General features: G+C 42.1%; 1 long non-coding RNA gene across 1 annotated transcript; it reads left to right on the top strand.

The window, feature by feature from the left end:
• The first annotated feature begins 15,050 nt into the window (after positions 1-15,050).
• Positions 15,051-21,305, top strand: LOC139023102 (uncharacterized). The gene is made up of 4 exons (XR_011474250.1): positions 15,051-15,170; positions 20,096-20,144; positions 20,646-20,727; positions 20,934-21,305. It is a non-coding gene; the product is annotated as an uncharacterized lncRNA (long non-coding RNA).
• The last annotated feature ends 979 nt before the right edge of the window (positions 21,306-22,284 follow it).

Here is a 22,284-nt window from a genome sequence, read left to right on the forward strand (position 1 = left end):
CATTTGAGATGGTTTGGAATGAGTCGGACCACAGACTGAAGAAAAAGCAGCCAACAAGTGCTCAGCATATGTGGGAACTCCTTCAAGACTGTTGGAAAAGCATTCCTCCTGAAGCTGGTTGAGAGAATGCCACGAGTGTGCAGAGCTGTCATCAAGGCAAAGGGTGGATACTTTGAAGTATTTGTTTCACACTTGTTTTGGTTACTTCATGATTCCAAATGTGTTATTTCATAGTTTGATTTCTTCACTATTATTTTACAATGTAGAAAATAGTAAAAATAGTAAAAAAAGAAAAACTCTTGCATGTGTAGGTGTTCTAAAACTTTTGACCAGTAGAATACATAGCCATTGAACACTGGTCATTTGAATAACGTTTCCATACCATTTCACCCACTTCATATGTCTGTACTGTATTGTAGTCATGGCCCATCCTATATAACTACTGCTGTACACACCTTTTCTGTTGGGAAGTGTATATACACTGAACAAAAATATAAATGCAACATGCAGCAATTTAAAAGATTTTACTGAGTTAGTTAATAATAGGAAATTAAAGGAAATCAGTCAATTGAAATTCTGGGAATACAGATGCATCTGTTGGTCATAACTTTTAATAAAAAGGTAGGGGCGTGGATCAGATCGTCATTTTCAAGTAGATTTAATTTAAAACTAACTCGGCCACTCAAGAACATTCGATGCTTTCTTGGTAAGCAACTCATGTAGATATGACCTTGTGTTTTAGGTTATTGTCCTGCTGAAAGGTGATTTCATCCCCCAGTGTTTGATGGAAAGCAGACTAAACCAGGGTTTCCTCTAGGATTTTGCCTGTGCTTAGCTCCCATCAGTTTTCTTTTCTATCTGGGGGAAAAACCTCCCCAGTCCTTCATGATAACAAGCATACCAATAACATGATGCAGCCACCACTATGCTTGAAAATATGGAGAGTGGTACTCAGTAATGTTTGTATTGGATTTTCCCCAAACATAGCACTTTATTCAGGCCATTTTTTAAGTAATACTTTTGTGCCTTGTTGCAAACAGGATGCATGTTTTGGAATATTTGTAATCTGTACAGGTTACTTTCTTTTCACTCTGTCATTTAGGTTAGTATTGTGGAGTAACTGCAATGTTGTTCCGTCCTCAGTTTTCACCTATCACAGCCATTAAACTCTGGAAATGTTTTTAAAGTCACCATTGGCCTTCATGGTGAAATCCCTGAGTGGTTTCCTTCCTCTCTGGCAACTGAGTTAGGAAGGACACCTGTATTTTTGTAGTGACTGTGTATTGATACACCATCAAAAGTGTAATTAATAACTTCACCATGCTCAAAGGGACATTCAATGTCAGCTTTTTTTTAACAAATAGGTGCCCTTTGAGGTTTTGGAAAACTTCCCTGGTCTTTGTAGTTGAATCTGTGTTTAAAATGATCTGTTAGACTGAGGGACCTTACAAGTATCTGTATGTGTGGGGTACAGAGATGGATGTAGTCATTCAGAAAAAGTATTGCACACATGAGTCCATGCAATTTGACTTAAGTATGTTTTTACTCCTGTACTTATTTAGGCTTGCCATAAAAGTGTTTGAGTACTTATTGACTGAAGACATTTCAGCTTTACATTTTTTATTATAGTGTGAACATTTCGAAAAACAATACCACTTTGACATAGTGAATGGTTTCTATATAATCTACATTACCAAAAGTAAACTCAGCAAAAAAAGAAAGGTCCTCTCACTGTCAAGTGTTTATTTTCAGCAAACTTAACATGTGTAAATATTTGTATGAACAAAAGATTCAACAACTGAGACAAACTGAACAAGTGCCACAGACATGTGACTAACAAATGGAAAAATGTGTCCCTGAACAAAGGGGGGGGGGGTCAAAATCAATAGTAACAGTCAGTATCTGGTGTGGCCACCAGCTGCATTAAGTACTACAGTGCATCTACTCCTCATGGACTGCAACAGATTTGCCAGTTCTTGCTGTGAGATGTTACCCAACTCTTCCAAGGCACCTGCAAGTTCCCAGACATTTCTGGGGGGAATGGCCCGAGCCCTGACTCTCCAATTCAACAGGTCCCAGACGTGCTCAATAGGATTGAGATCCGGGCTCTTCGCTGGCCATGGCAGAACACTGACATCCCTGTCTTGCAGGAAATCACGCACATAACGAGCAGTATGGCATTGTCATACTGGAGGGGTCATGTCAGGATGAGCCTGCTGGAAGGGTACCACATGAGGGAGGAGTATGTCTTCCCTGTAACGCACAGCCTTGAGATTTCCTGCAATGACAACAAGCTCAGTCCGATGATACTGTGACACACCGCCCCAGACCATGACGGACCCTCCAAATCGCTCCCGCTCCAGAGTACAGGCCTCATTGTAACACTCATTGCTTTGACGATAAACGCGAATCTGACCATCACCCCTGGTGAGACAAAACCACGAATCGTCAGCGAAGAGCACTTTTTGCCAGTCCTGTCTGGTCCAGCGACGGTGGGTTTGTGCCCATAGGTGACGTTGTTGCCGGTGATGTCTGGTGAGGACCTGCCTTACAACAGGCCTACAAGCCCTCAGTACAGCCTATTGCGGACAGTCTGTGCACTGATGGAGGGATTGTGTATTCCTGGTGTAACTCGGGCAGTTGTTGTTGCCATCCTGTCCCGCAGGTGGGATGTTCAGATGTACCGATCCTGTGCAGGTGTTACACGTGGTCTGCCACTGCGAGGACAATCAGCTGTCCGTCCTGCCTCCCTGTAGTGCTGTCTTAGGCGTCTCACAGTGCGGACATTGCAATTTATTGCCCTGGCCACATCTGCAGTCCTCATGCCTCTTTGCAGCATGGCTAAGGCACGTTGACACAGATGAGCAGGGACCCTGGTGTCATGACGTTGGCCTGGGGGTAGGTTTATGACAGTCATAAATACCTCTTCCCCCCCCCCCCTTTTTCCTCTCTCTACTCTACTGATGTGACATTAGAAAACCCCTTGGTTAACATAGAGATTCTGGGAACATCAGAAGTTGGGGGGGAAATGAACTATATTCTGGTAATCCGACCAATTGAACATATGCGGTGGTACTTAATGTATATTATGTCAGTTCGGTTGTCATCTGGCACATTCTCATCAATGATAGAATGACAAACTCTACAGTGGAAAGTCTACACAGAGTTATCGGATTCACATGGAATTGTTGTTCAATTGAAATGTTTGAATATGAAATTATTCGTGATGGGATGAAATGTGATTTTAGCTTCTAAAATGTGAGAATTGGGTTTTCATGAGTGAATTAGGCAAGACTCAGTGGCCCGCCCACGTGAAGAGACATAGGTTGTAAATTATGAAACGCACCCCTTTTCTCCCTCCACTATATGAACCCTTGACGAAAATTGAACCTTCTGTTCCAAGTACCTGAGGTCTGCAGCCTCTGCGTTTTAAAAGGGACTAACATGTCAACTACAGAACTAAGCCAACCTCAGCGTGAGCTTTGGATGCGAATGGTATGAACTTTGAACTCTTATTCACTATAGAAGTGATACCTCCTAGACGTTGAGTTAGCAACAGCAGCTGCAAACGTAAATTAGGATAGGACAGACAGAGTATCCCGTCTACCACACAACGACGTATCCAATTGACCAGCAGAGACATTCTTCAAAGGACTCGGTTGGGCAACGCGGCCTTCCATCTACCAACAACCTACCGAAGCGCAGCTCAGAGTAAATATTTATTGCAAATGGGCGGTAATTTAGAATGCATAGGATACTGTATTTACGATAGCACAGCTTCGCCCTTTGTTCCTCAGGCTTCCCGCTCTTTCACTCAAACCCAGCCCCTTTTCTTTTGTGTAACCAGCTGTCATATCTGTTCCGCCCGCTAGGGACGTTTTCCTTTATGACGTAATTTGTAATCAAGGTATGATTCATTCTGTGTATATGTAATTATGTGTGATTTAGTTAGGTATTTAGTAAATAAATAATTAAACCCAATTTTGTATTGCTGATTCAACTTGTTAGCCAGGGTTCGTGAAGATAACCAAGAATTTACAACTTTCAGATGARACTGAAATAAGGTGAGGATTAATATTGACTGCTATTGATGTAAAATATTAYTAGGTCTTTAAGAGTTTATTCGGAAGATAACAGCTCTATAAATATTATTTCGTGGTGTACTGACTTTCTAGTTAATTACATTTACATGATTAGCTCAATCAGGTAATGGTTATTACGGAGAAAGGATTTTATAGAATAGTATGTCATATCACTTAATCCGGCATAGGCAAAGACACGACACTGGGCATCTCAATCAATCACATTTATTTATAAAGCACTTTTTACATCAGCTGATGTCACAAAGTGCTGTACAGAAACCCAGCCTAAAACCCCGAACAGCAAGCAATGCAGGTGTAGAAGTACGGAGGCTAGGAAAAACTCCCTAGAAGGCCAGAACCTAGGAAGAAACCTAGAGGAACCAGGCTATGAGGGGTGGCCAGTCCTCTCCTGGCTGTGCCGGGTGGAGATTATAACAGAACATGGCCAAGATGTTCATAGATGACCAGCAGGGTCAAATAATAATAATCACAGTGGTTGTCGAGGGTGCAACAGGTCAGCACCTCGGGAGTAAATGTCAGTTGGCTTTCCATAGCCGATCATTCATAGCATCTCTACCGCTCCGGCTGTCTCTAGAGAGTTGAAAACAGCAGGTCTAGGACAGGTAACACGTCCGGTGAACAGGTCAGGGTTCCATAGCTGCAGGCAGAACTGTTGAAACTGGAGCAGCAGCACGGCTAGGTGGACTGGGGACAGCAAGGAGTCATCAGGCCAGGTACACACCTGAGGCATCTTTCTTTTGGTGTTTTTCAGAGTTCCACAGGTGCATGTTCATTAATTGTTTATGGTTCATTAAGCACGCATGGGAAACAGTGTTTAAACCCTTTACAATGAAGATCTGTGAAGTTATTTGGATTTTTACAAAGTATCTTTGAAAGACCGGGTCCTGAAAAAGGAATGTTGAACCAGCTATGACTGAGCAATCTTGGTATGAGGTATATAAGGAACAGCATGGTCTGTAAAGGGTAGGCTGACGGTTTCATTATTGCAATAAATAATCGATATTAAATAAAGATGGTTTGACGACATGATCAACTGAATTTCCAAGACATTCATAACTCCAGAGAACGTTTTTCCAGTGGCGGCGAGCTTTACACCACTCCAGCCGACGCTTGGCATTGTGATCTTGGGCTTGTGTGCGACTGCTGGGCAATGGAAAACCATTTCATGAAGCTCCCGGCGAACAGTTCTTGTGCTAATGTTGCTTCCAAACACAGTTTGGAACTCAGTGAGTGTTGCAAACCGAGGACAGGCGATTTTTACGTGCTTCAGCACTCGGCGGTCGCGTTTTGAGAGCTTTTGCTCCTAGACGTTTCCACTTCACAATAACAGCACTTGGGTCAATGACATGACATGCATATTTTGGTGTCCGAATGGAATGTTTTCCTAAATCAACAGCCAATTTATACATATTTTATGTTATCTAACTATGCTCTTTTTTAATGAGTCTAATAGTTATGGTTAAATGTTAATGGTTAAATGTGAACTCACTTCAGTGTTTTAAAGTCATATGGAGCAACTGTCCTAAGACATGAAATCTATATCAACATTAAAACATCTCAAATAATAGCAAAACTGTTAACCTATTTTTTTTTTATGAATACATATATTTTTTTCAAATGGACTATTTCACTATACGTCTGAATGGGTAAGACCGTTTAGGCAGAAAGATTTTAAATACTTTTGTCTCATTGTCATTTGCCCGCGACCGACATTTTCATCATTTTGGATCAAATCACATGGTAATCATGTGACATCCATTAAGATGCCTGTTTTGGTTAAGAATAAAGGTTTGCAAGTCTCTCTCGTAAATGTTTAAGTTTACACTTCCTGTCAGGTTTTACTCCCAGGTTTTACAGGGTGAATCCTGTAGATGTGGGACGCACACAATCCCCACCCTTCCCCCACAAACAACCACAAGCTCAGATATTAAAGTTGTTCCATCCTCGAGCCCAACTCATGAAGACTTGATGTGCGAATGCATATACAGTTGTAGCTGTTTGTGACGGCACGCACAATTGAGCAAGAATGGGGAGGTTTGATTAACCAATGTCAAGTTCCAGCTGACGGAGCTCAGATACAACCCCCTACCCTGAAACACACATGCTAGTCCCCCATTGTGACCATTTTACCAAGCATCTCTGTGCAGTCAGACTTTAATTATTTTGTGCCACCAGGCCCACAATCATTTGCCCCCAGTAACAATGGCGCCGGAGAAGAAGACTGATGTTTTGCGTGTCCCCAACTGATTGTTTTTTTTGTTTATTTGCGTTGTTTGTAACTTAATATTTTATTACTTATTTCGTACATAATGTTGGCGCTACATCTCTAATGACCGTAAATACCTTCAGGACATCGGGACTGCGATTAATCACCACGGACTGGCAGAATCCTTTTTCTCCTTTAACGAGTCTGACAACCCCCACCGCGAATAATCTACTGCCTTCTCGGGAACAGGCCCAGATCCCCGTGATTTGCATGAAGAGGTGGAGAAAAAGGGGCCAGAGGGCAGGCTGCCTTCTGAGAATTTGTAGGCGATCGAATAAACCTCCACTTCCTTCCATCCTGCTAACAAATGTGCAATCTTTGGAGAATAAAATAGATGACCTACGCGGAATATTAAATTACCAACGGGACATTCAAAACTGTATCTTATGCTTCACGGAGTCGTGGCTGAACGACGACACTATCAACATACAGTTGAAGTCGGAAGTTTACATGCACTTAGGTTGGAGTCATTAAAACTCATTTTTTAACCTCTCCACAAATTTCTTGTTAACAAACTATAGTTTTGGAAAGTCGGTTAGGACATCTACTTTGCATGACACAAACAATTGTTTACAGACTGGTTATTTCACTTATTCACTGTATCACAATTCCAGTGGGTCAGAAGTTTACATACACAAGTTGACTGTACCTTTTTAAACGGCTTGGATAATTCCAGAAAATGATGTCATGGCTTTAGAAGCTTCTGATAGGCTAATTGACATAATTTGAGTCAACTGGAGGTATACATGTGGATGTATTTCAAGGCCTACCTTCAAAAACTCAGTGCCTCTTTGCTTGACGACATGGGAAAATCTAAAGAAATCAGCAAAGACCTCAGAAAAAAATTGTAGACCTCCACAAGTCTGGTTCATCCTTGGGAGCAATTTCCAAACCCCTGAAGGTACCACATATCTGTATAAACAATAGTACGCAAGTATAAACACCATGGTACCACACAGCCGTCATACCGCTCAGGAAGGAGACACGTTCTGTCTCCTAGAGATGAACGTACTTTGGTGCGAAAAGTGCAAATCAATCCCAGAACAACAGCAAAAGACCTTGTGAAGATGCTGGAGGAAACAGGTACAAAAGTATCTATATCCACAGTAAAAACGAGTCCTATAGCAACATAACCTGAAAGGCTGCTCAGCAAGGAAGAAGCCACTGCTCCAAAACCGCATAAAAAAAGACAGACTACGATTTGCAACTGCACATGGGGACAAAGATCGTACTTTTTGGAGAAATGTTCTCTGGTCTGATGAAACAAAAATAGAACTGTTTGGCCATAATGACTATCGTTATGTTTGAAGGAAAAAGGGGGATGCTTGCAAGGCGAAGAACACCATCCCAACCGTGAAGCGCGGTGGTGGCAGCATCATGTTGTGGGGGTGCTTTGCTGCAAGAGGGACTGGTGCACTTCCCAAAATGGATGGCGTCATGAGGGAGAAATTGTGGATATATTGACACAACATCTCAAGACATCAGTCAGGAAGTTAAAGCTTGGTCGCAAATTATAAATGACCCCAAGCATACTTCCAAAGTTGTGGCAAAATGGCTTAAGGACAACAAAGTCAAGGTATTGGAGTGGCCATCACAAAGCCCTGACCTCAATCCCATAGAAAATGTGTGGGCAGAACTGAAAATGCGTTTGTGAGCAAGGAGGCCTACAAACCTGACTCAGTTACACCAGCTCTGTCAGGAGGAATGGGCCAAAATGTTTGACCCAAGTTATACAATGTAAAGGCAATGCTACCAAATACTAATTGAGTGTATGTAAACTTCTGACCCACTGGGAATGTGATGAAAGACATAAAAGCTGAAATAAATAATTCTCTACAATTATTCTGACATTCCACATTCTTAAAATAAAGTGGTGATCCTGACTGACCTGAGACAGGGAATTTTTACTAGGATTAAATGTCAGGAATTGTGAAAAACTGAGTTTAAATGTATTTGGCTAAAGTGTATGTAAACTTCCGACTTCAACTGTACAGCTGGCTGGTTATACGCTGTACCGGCAGGATAGAACAGCGGCATCTGGTAAGACGAGGGGCGGCGGACTGTGTTTTTGTAAATAACAGCTGGTGCACGATATCTAAGGAAGTCTTGAGCTATTGCTCGGCTAAGGTAGAGTATCTCATGATAAGCTGTAGACCACATTATCTACCTAGAGTTTTCATCTGTATGTTTTGTAGCTGTTTACATACCACAACAAACTGAGGCTGGCACGAAGACATGAATGAGCTGTATTGCTCCAAAAAAGCAAACAAGAAAACGCTCACCCAGAGGCGGCATTCGTAGTAGCCGGGGACTTTAATGCAGGGAAACCTTAAATCCGTTTGACCTATTTTCTCTCAACATGTTAAATGTACAACCAGAGGGGGAAAAGAAACTCTGGACCACCTTTACTCCACACACAGAGACTCATACAAAGCTCTCCCTCGCCCTCCATTTGGCAAATCTGACCATAATTCTATCCTGTTTCCTGCTTACAAAAAAAAAATTAAGCAGGAAGCACCAGTGACTGTCTATAAAAAAGTGGTCAGATGAAGCGGATGCTAAGCTAGAGGACTGTTTTGCTAGCACAGACTGGAATATGTTCCGGGATTCCTCCGATGGCATTGAGGAGTACACCACATCAGTCATTGGATTCATCAATATGTGCATCGACGACGTCGTCCCCACAGTGACCGTACGTACATACCAGAAGCCATGGATTACAGGCAACATCCACACTGAGCAAAAGGGGTAGAGCTGCCACTTTCAAGGAGCGGGACTCTAACCCGGAAGCTTATAAGAAAACCCGCTATGCCCTCCGACGAACCATCAAACAGGCAAAGCGTCAATACAGGATGAAGATCGAACCGTACTACATCGCCTCTGACGCTCGTTGGATGTGGCAGGGCATGGGAAGCACAGCCGAGAGATGCCCAGTGACACAAGCCTACCAGACGAGCTAAACTACATCTATGCTCGCTTCGAGGCAACTAACACTGAAACATGCATGAGAGCACCAGCTGTTCTGGAAGACTGATCGCGCTCTCTGCAGCCAATGTGAGTAAGACCTTTTTTAAACAGGTCAACATTCACAGGGCCAGACGGATTACCAGGACGTGTACTCTGAGCATGCGCTGACCAACTGGCAAGTGCCATCACTGACATTTTCTACCTCTCCCTGTCCGAGTCTGTAATACTAACATGTTTTAAGCAGACCACCATAGTGCCTGTGCCCAAGAACACTAAGGTAACCTGCCTAAATGACTACCGAACTGTAGGACTCACGTCTGTAGCCATAAAGTGCTTTGAAAGCTCACATCAACACCATTATCCCAGAAACCCTAGACCCACTCCAATTTGCATACCGCCCCAACAGATCCAGATGTTGCAATCTCTATTGCACTCCACACTGCTCTTTCCCATCTGGACAAAAAGAACACGTGAGAATGCTATTCATTAACTACAGCTCAGTGTTCAACACCATAGTGCCCTCAAATCTCATCACTAAGCTAAGGACCCTGGGACTGAACACCACCTTCTGCAACTAGATTCTGTACTTCCTGACGGGCCGCCCCCAGGTGCTAAAGATAGGTAACACCACATCCACCACTCCCTGTTCACTCATGACTGCATGTCTAGGCACGATTTCAACACCATCATCATTAAGTTTGCTGTTGCCACAACAGTGGTAGTCCTGATTACTGATGACTAAAAAGCCTATAAAGAAAGGTCGTCAGAGACCTGGCCGTGTGGTGCCAGGACAACAACCTTGTGATCAAGACAAAGGAGATGATTGTTGACTACAGGAAAAGGAAGACCGAGCTCGCCCCCATTCTCATCGACAGGGCTGCACTGGAGCAGGTTGAGCGCTTAAAGTTCCTTGGCGTCCACATCACCAACAAACTAACATGGTCCATGCACACCAAGACGGTTGTGAAGAGGGCACAACAAAACCTCAGGAGACTGAAAAGATTTGGCATGGTCCTCAGATCCTCAAAAGGTTCTACAGCTGTACCAACAAGAGCATCCTGACTGGTTTGGCAACTGCTCAGCCTCCGACCGCAGGGCACTACAGAGTAGAGGTCGACCGATTAATCGGCAAGGCTGATTTTTAATTCGGACCGATTTCAAGTTTTCCTAACAATCGGTAATTGGCATTTTTGGGCGCCGATCACATTGCACTACACGAGGAGACTGCGTGGCAGTCTGACCACCTGTTACGCGAGTGCAGCAAGGAGCCAAGTTAAGTTGCTAGCTAGCATTAAACTTATCTTATAAAAAAGTATATCTTAACATAATCACTAGTTAACTACACATGGTTGATATTACTAGTTTAACTAGCTTGTCCTGCGTTGCAAATAATCAATGCGGTGCCTGTTAATTTATCATTGAATCACAGCCTACTTCGATTATAGCTTTAACTCTACCTACATGTACATATTACCTCAACTAACCGGTGCCCCCGCACATTGACTCTGTACCGGTACCCACCTGTATATAGTCTCGCTATTGTTATTTTACTGCTGCTCTTTAATTACTTACTTGTTGCTTTTATTTCTTATCCGTATTTTTTTTTTTTAACTGCATTGTTGGTTAGGGGCTCTTAAGTAAGCATTTCACTGTAAGGTCTACACCTGTTGTATTCGGCGCATGTGACTAATAACATTTTATTTGATTGTCTGAGTGTGACCACCTCGCCATGGGTTACTGCAGCTAGTGTTGCCAGCATTGCCACCAGCTGGGTGGGGCCACTCCGCCGTAATCCCCACTGGCTAGGTACAAGGTCGTAAAGGTTCTCCATTAGCAGCTTTGAGAATTTCATTGTATATTATGCTCACCCATCTGGGGGCTTTGGCTTTGATGGACCAACCCTGCCAGGCAGGCTCGTACTCTTGAGGGGGCAGTGCTGCTTCAGTGGGTCTGTGTCCACGTTTATCTTTCTGTATAGGCTATTTGCCATAGGCCTATAAAACAGATAATGAATTAACCTTAGTTAGTGTGTTGCTCAGGTGGGTGTATAGGGTTGGGGACCGTTCCATCATGATAAATTATAAATATAGCTTATTTATTGTCCTATTTTAAAATGCATGTCTCATATCTGCACAAAATTGAAAGCTCTCACAGCGCTTGCTCGCAGACACACATGGGCTCTGGCATTTGCAACCATTTTCCTTTTTCACTCACTTAACACCAAGCTTTTCCAAACACAAAAACACACACCCCACCATCGCATTACACCCACACATACCCAGATTACTGTACCTTCTATGTCCTGTTTGCTGTGTTTTTATCCCCCAACATGTTGATTCTGACCTAATTTCAGGCTTTTGAATATTTTTGTGTTCTAGTTTCTTAAATTTGAAGATGTATTATTTCAATAATTATCCTTTCTACTAATGCTGGCATATCTATATGTGACTCACCACCTGGATTCGGTCTTATGTAGCAAAATGTGAAATGGTGTTTTTTACATTGGATAAAAGTAGAGACTCAGAGCTACAAAATGGTATATCATACACTGCATTTGAGGAACAATGGGAAAGTAATTCTGCCTTGAATGTTGATCAACTTGTAAACTCATGTTTTGAGAAAATGGCCTTTGCATGTTTTGGTATCAAGTGAAGAGCTTTGTCTACACCCATTCAACATCGTTCACACCGTCTTAAGCTTTAGCCCCACCCATCTCGTTTCGCTCTCAGAGTGCACACTTGACGCTCTGGACGATTTTGTTCACCTCTGGATATCATAAACAGCCTAACCAGCTCTGCTGGCAACAATTTCATTACGCTTTTTTACAGACGTTTACTGACACCGGCCATATTCAACGGGTGTTGTACACACGTCACGTAACATTAGCTAACATTAGCTAATTTAAACAACAATGAACGAAGTTCCAACAATGCTTAACATTAGGCTCTGACTAGAAAAGCAAACAGCTCTGGGAAACTAATAATAACCTCCGCAAGGGAGCCAGCCAGCTAGCGTTAGCTAGCTAAATAACAGTACACTATAGCTTGAAATAAAAACACTTTGTCAAAATTAGAAATGTGTAATATCTGAAAATGTAGCTAGCTATCTTACCTGTATACATCATTATGCATGATGGACGCGTCTCCCTGTGAGGAATGCCATACCACGGTTGCCCTTAGTTTGAAGATGTAATCCAGAGACAGGTGTTTTCTCCATCTCTTTAACTATCACACTCTAATTCCACAGATTTTCAAAACTTGATCCTCCAGAAAGTGGAGAGCAACACTGATGCAGCTCCACTACACAATACATTTTTTTTAAAGCCGTGTTCGACAGGATTACCAACACAGACTGACGAACTCAAATAGACCGATGCCTTGAACTCCGAATGTCCAGCCCACTCATTATCTCAGCAACCTCCCCACAAGCCATGATTAGCTATCTTTTTCTGTGGCTTAACCAACAAGGCTTGTAATTTAACACTTTTATTTGTATTTACAGATGTGCCTTAATAACAACAATGCACATTTGTGGCCTGCTGGAGGTCATTTTGCAGGGCTCTGGTAGTGCTCCTCCTTGCACAAAGGCGGAGGTAGCGGTCCTGCTGCTGGGTTGTTGCCCTCCTACGGCCTCCTGCACGTCTCCTGATGTACTGGCCTGTCTCCTGGTAGCGCCTCCATGCTCTGGACACTACGCTGACAGACACAGCAAACCTTYTTGCCACAGCTCGCATTGATGTGCCATCCTGGATGAGCTGCACTACCTGAGCCACTTGTGTGGGTTGTAGACTCCGTCTCATGCTACCACTAGAGTGARAGCACCGCCAGCATTCAAAAGTGACCAAAACATCAGCCAGGAAGCATAGGAACTGAGAAGTGGTCTGTGGTCACCACCTGCAGAAYCACTCCTTTWTTGGGGGTGTCTTGCTAATTGCCTATAATTTCCACCTTTTGTCTATTCCATTTGCACAACAGCATGTGCAATTTATTGTCAATCAGTGTTGCTTCCTAAGTGGACAGTTTGATTTCACAGAAGTGTGATTGACTTGGAGTTACATTGTGTTGTTTAAGTGTTCCCTTTATTTTTTTGAGCAATATATATATATATATATATATATATATATATGACATATCTATCTTTCAGGGGGGTTGGGTTATTAGCGGAAGTCAAATTTCGATTGGCCCTTGTGTCCAATAAAGTGATCTTAATCTTAATTTACGTTGAAGTACAATTTCTTATGAATCATGGCTTCGATGTACTAAGATTTTCTCCAGAGAACGAGTTCCATGCATCTTTAGATTTTGGATTTGTCCTGTAGTGTTCTGTTGGTGATTAGCCTTTAAATGCCTTTGACCTACTTTTTCCACTTGGTGAACTGAAAATAAAATATCTTGCGCAGTCATGTTAAAAAATATTTTGCAATGTTTAAGCAGATCCAATTTTACTTCTTAAGCAACTAATAATTAGATAATGCAAAATATTATTTGTGCGCTTCAAAGCCTTTATGAGATTCCTGTCAGTCAGAACAACAATGCTACTTTTTCTTCAGTAAGCAACCGTTTTATTTAATTTTTCAACCAGTTTTTCAACTGCACCTCAACCGGTTTTGAGCTACCCCCCTCCCTACCCCTATCTCTTTCGCACTCGCTCGTTCACTCTCATCTTCCACCTTGTTTTGAGAAAAACCTGGGTCCTGGCTGTCAATAGGAGCTGCTCGTCAGTTCATCTCTCAGCAGAAGAGCATCCCTGGGTGCCAGGAAGCCTCTTTGATCTTTGCATGGCTCTGCACTTCCTGCCCGCTTCACACAGAGCTCGGAATACCAGATAAAAGGCATAACAGCCACTAATTTCCAGCCTCTTGTTTCCCAGTAAACGAAGAACCCCACCCCTGTTATCCGCAACCCCTTAACTAGAAAGCTGATAAGGTATCTCGTGGCATTCACATGACACAGCCCCTTGGCTAACAGCATTTTTCCTAATCAAATTAAACGGGTTATTTGCGCCGCCAAACTCTGTATAAATGAGTCCTGTCAATGGGATTTTAGGATTTTATAATGGGAATCAATGTGCACTAAACCGGATTTGGCAGGGGTTTACAAATGTTCATTGTGTGTAGCCTACATTGCATCGTTAGTGGTGTTAAATAGCGAATTTATTTTTATTTATTTTTCCCACTTTGACAAGTGCCACGTTAATCAATTGCTTCAGATTTGTTACTGATTTGTATACTGAATGCCGGATATGTTTTCCTCCAGAGTTGTATGTGTAGATTGATAATTTGTGTGTTTTCATTCAGGATGTATACCTTGCGCCGGGTGCAGGATGCTTTCAGGGCGAACCGGAGTGTTGAAGACTAAGACGGTGGAGCAGCTCTTAAACCAGGGCAGGGATAACCTAGACATCATTCAAAGACAGGTAGGCTAAGCAACACACACACTGGTTCATGAAAGAACAGAGTTATTCCAGCGAGGATTTTGATGCTCACCGCATCATCTTTTCCCCCAACAATCATTCATCCAAAAAATGTTTTCTGTTAATCACCCACAAAAATGTCCCCTGGCCAGCATTTCTCTGTATTGTAGTTTCTAAGAACAGTGGGGATTCATCCTCCTACATTGCTCACTCCCCCTCGGATAACCCCTCTACACAAACATGTCCAGATGCATGTAGATGAGCACCTGTTAAGTGTCTACCTGTCGACTCTCCCGCAGTGCCGCTGCAACAGAGTGCTAATCACAGCTGATGCCCTGCTGTTGGCTGCTTTGTCCCCATAATGCACTCCAACCTCCAAACCCATTCCCAGGGGATCATGGCGAAGGCTGCAACCCTCTCAGGTATATCTCCATCTGTCTGTCTTCTCGGTCTCCCTTTCTCTTCTTGCATATCATTCACTCTTTCTCTACCTGTAACTTCCGTCATACTGGACACATAGACCTGAACATGGTATCCACGAGTTCATCTGACTCTGGGGAAGTAGATGCCAAAACCCCAAAGTATCACTTTAACCATCAAGGTACGTTTCACTTTTGCTGTAGTTTGACTGACGGCTAACATACGTTAAAATATGCCGTTAGTAAAACGGCCACGTAGTCCAGAATCTACACAGACGGGCCCACACGCCATAATTAAAACGGCCAGCCATTGTCATACCTCTGTAGTGATGATGGGGTGGGGGGGGGGGGGGGGATTGAGTTACATATCGCAATATTATCTTTGAAAGATGAGTTTTTAAAAATATATATACATACATGCATACATACTGTGGGTAGTGCTAGTCTGCTGTACCTGTCCCAAAACGCTAATATTTTTCATCCTTCAGCTTGTTCTCCATCTTCTAAATAGTGATAATCCTCTCAGCAGTTTTATTTCCCTCACTGATCACACTCGTTCTCATGCTCTCTCGTCTCTCTGCAGCAGACATAGTGGACAATATGTTTGGAACATCAATTCGCAATATCGAATCGCAATATGTATCATAGAGCTGGGCGATTTATATCGAATTAATTTGAGGTTGTTTTATCACGGTGTTCCAAATGCCTTTGTCGCAAGCATCAACTTGTTTTTTATGAGCACTTACGTCCGCTTGTTGTCATGTTTTTCATCTTATCTCCTTTTGCTTCTTCCGCTGTGACTGTGCACCTTCCCATTTACACACACACACACACACACACACACACACACACACACACACCAAGCTCCTGCTACTCACAACAACAAAGATGAAAGATCACTTCCTCTTTGAAAACAAGCGGTTTCAACTCACTATTTGCATTTGAGGTCTGGTCCAACCGAATCGGTCATATGGACACAAACACATTGAGATATTATTTTACTATAATAGACGAGAATCACATTTCAAAAGGCACTCTCACATCTGAGCTGTCTTTGTTGCAGGTGCATGGTAAAAGTTGAATAAGATTAAGCTTTACGTATCAGAGCTCGTCAGAGCTCTCTCACAACTCCCATTATTAAAATGCAACGGAATTCCATATGTTGCATTATGACATTACAAATAATGAACAATTTACCGGTATAATCAGGTAATTTAAGTAAAGTGGCACTGCGGAAAGACCAAGAACCGAATGGGGCTGAAGAATACAACAAGCCAGGACCAAGTATTGAAGAGGGGAGATGCCCGTGCAGCGCAAAGTAGTAAGAACTCCAGTCAGGAAGCACTCCACAGCACTGGAAATCTCACAGCACCTTCTCACAGCACCCATCTGATGCCACCCCAGAAACGCAAGCCCAACCAACAAGATAATTAAATAGCCCAAGATGAGCGAAACCAAGGAATGGAACCAACTAGACCAAGACCTCAAAGTCCTAGAGCCACTAGCCGGGACAGCTTAATGGAAAGTTGACTCCTTCACAAAAAATAACTTATCTGGCGAGAGAATGCTCTGGCACAGTGGAAAAGGAGAACCGAACTGCACACCAGCCAAACCGAGGGGAGATCCAACGCCTGAGGAGTTCAAAAGAGACGGGCAGTGATCTGGCCACCACTTCTGACCCGCCAATGGGAGAGTGTTACAGTTCAGGGTCGAAACACCTGAGGAAAGCTAGACAATGTCTGATGACATCAGCTTCTGGCCAAAGCAACAGTCATTGAAGCAAGTGACTGAAGGTGAAGCATCCCTAGATATACACTATATACAGTGGTTCCTCCTTTAAAAGTTACGTCATGCTATGGCACACCTTGCGGGCTGCTGCAGCATTCTGTGGCACGTTATCTGTCAGAATTTTTTTCTGTTATTGCAAGTAATTGCTAGTTTGACCACCAGAGGGCATCTTTGAGAAGCATTTGATAGTCTCCATATTACAAGCACGCGGGAGACAGGTTCAATCCCCCAACAGGGAGGAAGGATTAGGCTATCCTTGTAAATAAGAATTTGTTCTTAACCTCTCTGGTACAAGTGGGACGCTAGCGTCCCACCTCGACAACAGCCAGTGAAAGTGCAGGGCGCCAAATTCAAAACAGAAATCCCATAATTAAAATTCCTCAAACATACAAGTATTATACACAATTTTAAAGAAACTTCTTGTAAATCCAACCACAGTGTGCGATTTCAAATAGGCTTTACGGCGAAAGCACACCAAAAGATTGTTAGGTCAGCGCTTAGTCACAGAACCATACAGCCATTTTTCAGCCAAGGAGGGGGCTCACAAAAGTCAGACATAGCGATTAAATGAATCACTAACCTTTGATCTTCATCAGATGGCACTCACAGGACTTCATGTTTCACAATAAATGTGTGTTTTGTTCAATAAGGTTAATCTTTGTCCAAAAACCTAATTTGAAATTGGTGTGTTATGTTCAGAAATGCATTGTCTCAAACAAACATCCTGTGAAAGTGCAGAGAGCCACATCAAATAACAGAAATGCTCATCATAAACATTGATACAAGTGTTACGAATATACGAATAAAGAAACTTCTTAACTTCTCTAGGGTAGGGGGCAGCATTCAGAATTTTGGATGAAAAGCATGCCCAAATTAAACTGCCTGCTTCTCGGGCCCAGAAGATATGATATGCATATAACTGGTAGATTTGGATAGAAAACACTCTAAAGTTTCCAAAACTGTTAAAATGGTGTCAGTGAGTATAACAGAACTGATTTGGCAGGCGAAAACCTGAGAAAAATCCATTCAGGAAGTTTTTTTTCTTTTTTTTTTCTATTCAATACCATTAGTATCCATTGACTTAGGACTCAAATTGCATTTTCTGTGCCTTCCACTAGATGTCAACATTCTTTAGAAATTGTTTCAGGCTTGTATTCTGAAAAATTAGGAAGTAAGAGCAGTCTGAATGAGTGGACCCTAAAGTGTCACAGAGCTTTTTCATGCGCGAGACCGAGAGAGTGCGTTTCTTGTTTACCTTTTAAATTGACGACGTTATTGTCCGGTTGAAATATGATCTATTATTCAGGCTAAAAACAACCTGAGGATTGAATATAAACATTGTTTGACATGTTTCTATGAACTTTACGGATACAATTTGGATTTTTTTGTCTTCCTGTTTTGTGGCCTGTGGATTACTGAAGAAAACGCGCAAACAAAACTGAGGTTTTTGGATATAAAGAGACTTTATCGAACAAAAGGAACATTTATTGAGTAAATGAATGTCTGCTGAGTGCAACCATATGAAGATCATCAAAGGTAAGGGATTAATTGTATCTCTATTTTTGACTTGTGTAACTGTTCTACTTGGCTGGTTACTGTTTGTAATGATTTGTCTAGTGTGCTATGTTCTCAAATAATCGTAAGGTATGCTTTCGCCAGAAAGCATTTTTTAAATCTGACACCGTGGTTGGATTCACAAGAAGTTGATCTTTAAACCTATGTAAAATATGTTTTGTTTTCTGAATTTTTATAATGAGTATTTCTGTATTTGAATTTGGTGCCCAGCAGTTTCAATGGCTGTTGAAGAGGTGGGACGCTAACGTCTCACGTACCCAACAGAGGTTAATGCAACCGCTGTGTCAGATTTCAAAAAGGCTTTACGACGAAAGCACACTTTGCGATTATGTTAGGTCAGCTACTAGCCACAGAAACCCATACAGCCATTTTCCAAACAAGGACCGGTGTCACAAAAGTCAGAAATAGCATTAAAATGTATCTCTTACCTTTGATCTTCATCTGGTGGCACTCCCAGGTCTCCATGTTAGACATTAAATGTTCGTTTTGTTCGATAATGTCCCTCTTTATGACCAAAAACCTCCTTTTTGTTCACGTTTTGTCCAGTAATCCGAATGCTTAAGGCGCGTGCACTAAGTCCGGACAAAAAGTTTTTAAAAAGTACAATAAAAGTTAGTAGAAACATGCCAAACGATGTTTAAAATCAATCCTACGGTTGTTTTTGTCATAAAGAATCAATAATATTTCAACCGGACAAAAGCTTTGTCAATAGGAAAGGAGAAACAAGAAAGGCGCGTTCCCGATCAGGCGCATGGCTGATGTCTGGAAATGTCCACTGTCCACTGATTGAAAGTGCTGTATCTCCCTCATTTTTCAGTGTAAAAGCCTGAAACAATGTCTAAAGACTGGCCACATGTAGAAGAAGCCACAGAGCTTGTGAACTGGGTCCTAAGTCTTTGTATGGTGGATAGGCTTTCAATTGAAAAACAGCCATTCAAAATAATAGTACTTCCTGGTTGGATTTTCCTCGGGTTTTTGCCTGCCATATCAGTTCTGTTATACTCACAGACATTATTTTAACAGTTTTGGGAACTTTAGAGTGTTTTCTATCCAAATCTACTAATTATATGCATATCCTAGCATATGAGCCTGAGTAGCAGGCAGTTTAATTTGGGCATGCTTTTCATCCAAAATTCTGAATGCTGCCCCCTACCCTAGTGAAGTTAACTGATCCCATATGTGTTATTTCATAGTTCATAGTTCATACCTAGCTCTGCTATTAGACTATTCAGCCTTTACTAAAGAATAGTCTATTGTTCAGCTATTAATCCCCCCTCCCCAATTTACAACAAATTGTTACTCCCATCTCGTTCCTCGCCCTCTTCCACGCGTCGTCATTCTGCGCCTGAGTGGCTCGCTTGTGAGCTTGCTGGCAGGATATAGCAGCACATTCGGTTGTGCGTCAAGAATTCTGCATACAGCAGCACGTTTGTATAACGGTGTGGTTATTCACAGGCAAATTGTTATATGCTATGGAGGTACATTTGTGTATTTTTGTCAAGAGCAAAACGTTTTATTTTCAATAAAAAAAATTGTTCTGAAAACCACTTTTTTCCGACACAAAGGAAGTCATAGCGGGCACCTACGAAGGACTGTGTGATGATGGCATCTCAGGTAAGCAGCACTGGGCATTCTTCCGTCCAAATTTTTCATAGCTAGTAGTTAGCTCCTACGATTAAGTGTCGGTTCATAACATTCTACTATATTATATACATACATACTGTAGAATGATAAATCATGCAAATTATTATTCTCAAGCTAACCAAAAGCATTTAGCTACGAACACCTGTTCTTGACATTTTCAGTTGCATTAATCTAACTTATTTTCATGGCAACTCATAAGCAGGCCATGTCATATTTGTTTCATAGTCGATATATAATGATTTTTCATGACAGAGTTATGGTTAGCTTTTTTTTTTTACAAGCTTCAAGTAGTATTTGTCTAGTAATGACATTATCTTCTATTGTTTGTCCTCATGTGTCTGTTTTTCAGCATAAAGTACTCTGTAACCACTTAGTGTGAACACCAGGTGAGACCACACACACACACACACACACACACAATAAGTCTCTCTTTCACTTCATCCCTCTCCCCCTTCTCCCTAAATCCTCTAGGTTATATCAGCTGTGTTGGTGAATCCCTCACGCATCTGAACTGGCTGACACAGAGGGCTGACACAGGGACACATTATCATAGGTGAGAGGTCACTCAGTCGGGTAAACGGGTAGTATTATTAAAGATATGCTTTACATTGAAATACAGATAGAAGTAGTAGTCCCATAGTTAATGATCCAAGGTCAGTTTTGCATTTTCACCTAATGATTGACTGACCGACCGTGTTAGAATATAAAAAACAAGGCTTAATCATGCTCTCTCTCTATCCATCTGTCTCTCGTCTGCAGGTATGTTTTGATGTGAGAGAGGAAGCCAGTCCCATCATCGCCTCCTCACCCGCTCTTAAGATAACCTTCGGGCCAACTGGGGGCCCAAGGCTGGTTAGGAGACACCGCTAGAGACACTAATTGTGATGAACTGAGAGAATATTAGGGTAGCACTATAATTCATTAATCATATGCTGTCTGCCTCTGTTCTTACCTTTCCCTTTCCGTCTTCTACACCTCTCTCCCACCTCATCTTTGTTCCTCTTTTTTTATAATGCACACCATATGTGCATTGAAATACAGATTGAACTTGTATTTCTAATATTACAATTATTATAAAGTATGTATTTATAACACCTGGATAATGAACTTTCAATAAAGGGTTTCACATTCTCCACTGGTTGAAATTAAGTATATCATTGAAATACTATCCTGTGTTCTCAGATTAATGCAGATGAAGGGAGTTAGATATGCATCGTTTTTGTTTTTGTATACGTGAATTACAAATCAGCTTTTAAATCATGTTTCTAGTCTATTGCATAGTTACAATGTGTAATCATTGATGTCCCAGGAGCAGGAGTGGTAAACACTGTTTAAGTGTGTAATTGTAATACATACATGCAGACACAGCATCATTCAAATAATGGAGTTTGAGACACCTGGTATTGGATATGACTGAAAAATAATGTCTCACAGAGATTCATACCTGAACCGCACCTTTATTTGCCAAGGAAGAGTACATGATCAGTGAATATATTCAATGTACAGGCTACAATGTGGGAGATCTCATGCGTGGTAATAACTACAGTACATGTATATAGGACTTACATCCTCCATAGGCTTCATTAATAGGAATTAATTAATTCATTCATTAATTAACAACCTGCCCGCTTGACCCTATCCCCTCCTCTCTTCTCCAGACCAATTCCGGAGACCTTCTCCCTTACCTCACCTCGCTCATCAACTCATCCTTGACCGCTGGCTACGTCCCTTCCGTCTTCAAGAGAGCGAGAGTTGCACCCCTTCTGAAAAAAMCTACACTCGATCCCTCCGATGTCAACAACTACAGACCAGTATCCCTTCTTTCTTTTCTCTCCAAAACTCTTGAACGTGCCGTCCTTGGCCAGCTCTCCTGCTATCTCTCTTCAGAATAACCTTCTTGATCCAAATCAGTCAGGTTTCAAGACTAGTCATTCAACTGAGACTGCTCTTCTCTGTGTCACGGAGGCGCTCCGCACTGCTAAAGCTAACTCTCTCTCCTCTTGCTCTCATCCTTCTAGACCTATCGGCTGCCTTTGATACTGTGAACCATCAGATCCTCCTCTCCACCCTCTCCGAGCTGGGCATCTCCGGCGCGGCCCACGCTTGGATT

Source organism: Salvelinus sp. IW2-2015, linkage group LG27 (genome assembly GCF_002910315.2).
Source record: "Salvelinus sp. IW2-2015 linkage group LG27, ASM291031v2, whole genome shotgun sequence".
NCBI classification, from domain to species: domain Eukaryota; kingdom Metazoa; phylum Chordata; class Actinopteri; order Salmoniformes; family Salmonidae; genus Salvelinus; species Salvelinus sp. IW2-2015.